The following is a 2,628-nucleotide window of genomic DNA, read 5'->3' on the forward strand; positions in this document are numbered from 1 at the left end:
CGCCCCTCCCACCGAAGCCCCGCCCACACAAACCCCACACAAACCCCACACAAGCTCCACACAAGCTCCCCACAAAAACTCCACACAAGCTCCACACACACAAACCCCACACAAGCTCCACCCATATTCATCATATTCACATAATTAGTGATTAGTTAATTAGTTCCCCACACACACAACATGTTTATTTAATTAAAAAATTATCCACCCATCCACACAAGCTCCACTCATCCACCCATCCCCCATCTCTCCACCCATCCATTTATCCGCACAAACCACATCCACATAAGCCTCATCCACATTCACCCCACCCACACAAGCTCCACCCACATAAACCCCTGCCCATATAAACCCTGCCCACATAAACCCCTCCCACATAAGCCCTGCCTACACAAGCTCCACACAAAAACTCCACACACATAAACCCCTCCCACACAAGCTCCACCCACATAAACCCCCGCCCACACAAGCCCCACCCACACAAGCCCCACCCACACACACACCCCGCCCACACAAGCCCCTCCCACACACACCCCACCCACACAAGCCCCCACCGAAGCCCCGCCCACACAAGCCCCGCCCACACAAGCCCCACCCCCCTCATCCCCCTGTGCGCCCCCACCTTTGACCCACCACCTCCCTCATCCCACCCCCCACCCTTCCCCACACACACACACATGGGGAGGGGAGGGATGGGATGAGGGGTGATGGGTCATTGGGGGACCGTCCCTCCCCCCCCCCCCCCACCACCCCCCCCTTTACATCTCTTTTATTCTTTTCTTGTAATTCAGAATCAAGTAATTGTAAACAAAACAAATATAATTTATTAATATTGAAAATATTAAATATTCATTTGTGAGAATGTACAATCTTTCCCAGCAATCTTCTTCAGATGCCTTGTGATTTCGAAACTCAGACACCATATTCTGTTTTGAAACAAAAAGTGGATAATAATTAGGTTCTATAAAGATAATTACATGGTAATATGAATAAGCCTCGTTGACCACTGAATTAACACACCAGGAGCCTGTCATCCTTTCAAGGTCAATAAAATGAATTCCAGTGTACTGACAAAACCACGTCCAAACTAATGATGCAACCAACATAAGGCGACATTCTAAAGAGAGAGTGATATTAATAATAATTCAGAAATATTTACCTCCAGAAAATCATGTGTTGTATGAGTGATATTAATAATAATTCAGAAATATTTACCTCCAGAAAATCATGTGTTGTACAAGATTGCTTCAACAGCTGATGTTGTGCGATAGTGCTGAAAAAAAAAAATAATAAGTCAAGGGTATAGATGAAGAGACAGACAGGGAAAGCAACACACACACACACACACACGCACACACACACACATACACACACACATAGACACACACACACGTGCCTCACCATTGGTTTAATTCATTCGAGATCAGAGACCAGTCATTATAAATCATTGGCCTCTTCAATAAGAGCAGAGAGAGGTAGGTAGACAGACAGAGAGAGAGGCACACACACGTGTCTCACCATTGGTTTAATTCCTTCGAGATGAGAGGACGTGATAAGACTTCATGCCACTCATTGAAAATGTCTTTCAATTCTCTTCTAAAATCATTGATCTCTTCAATAAGAGTATTAATTTCATGAACCACGTCGTGATATGTGAACTCAATTTCTTCCAATGCCCTGTCAGGGAAAATATATATATATATATATATCAGAATTATCATGATTTAATTAATAATCATTTGCTTCATCGTTCAAAGAGAAAAGCATACACAAACTTACCAACTCTGTAGTGGGCTGTTGGCTTCATCGGAAGAAATATCGTCCATGCCTCAGTTGTAAAAATGAAAATCCCGTCTGGCAGAAACTTTGTCTGGCGAACCGCTTATAAAGCAACGATGAGGAGATTGCTTAATCATTGGGTGTGGGCACAGGAAATGACAAGCTTCTCTTAATGATCTCATCTGGCCACCGCCCGAGTTGCAAATCATTTTTGGACATAAACCACGCCATAAAAGTTTTGATTCAAATGTTTTCAGTTCGTGTTCTGAGATAAAATATAAACACGAGACCTTGTCTCACAGAATAGTTCCTATTTTTTCACAGCATGACAGTCCAAAACCACTTCCTCATTCACACAGCACGGCCGTGTCAAAAACACTTCCTCATTTTCACGGCATGAACTGAAAACATTTGAAACAAAACTTTTTTCTGGCATGGTTTATGTACAAAAATGATTTGCAACTCGGGCGGTGGCCAGATGAGATCATTAAGAGAAGTTTATCATTTCGTAATGGCACAAAAGGGGTATCTTAAAAAATATAAAGATTCAAATGTTTTGTTTTTCAATATTTTAGATGGGGATTATTGTGCAAAGAAAATTAAACTATTGAAGGAATTTGAGAATGAACAAATGTTTATAGGTTCAATGAGTGAGCTAAACAATATGCATTGGTTATTTGATAAAGAGTGCCCCGAGGCTTAGACGTTTCAGATATTTCTTTAGAATCACCTTTAACAAATCTTTATCTTGTTGTATGGGTTATTTGAATAGAGAGCCCCTAGGTTAAAAGGGGAAATAAAAAAATGACCGTTTTTACAGCCATTTTTCCCTGCTGTGCAGGGGTTTGG

The 2,628-nt window shown here is 42.0% G+C and overlaps 1 long non-coding RNA gene across 1 annotated transcript; it reads right to left on the minus strand.

The window, feature by feature from the left end:
* Positions 1-770: 770 nt before the first annotated feature.
* Positions 771-2,147, minus strand: LOC147025820 (uncharacterized). The gene is made up of 3 exons (XR_015057896.1): positions 1,519-2,147; positions 1,216-1,273; positions 771-926 (listed from the first exon to the last, which is right to left on the minus strand). It is a non-coding gene; the product is annotated as an uncharacterized LOC147025820 (long non-coding RNA).
* Between the last annotated feature and the right edge of the window lie 481 nt (positions 2,148-2,628).

The sequence above is a fragment of the Eptatretus burgeri genome, chromosome 5 (genome assembly GCF_056783735.1).
Source record: "Eptatretus burgeri isolate ZD-2024b chromosome 5, Ebu_testis_v1, whole genome shotgun sequence".
Lineage (NCBI taxonomy): Eukaryota > Metazoa > Chordata > Myxini > Myxiniformes > Myxinidae > Eptatretus > Eptatretus burgeri.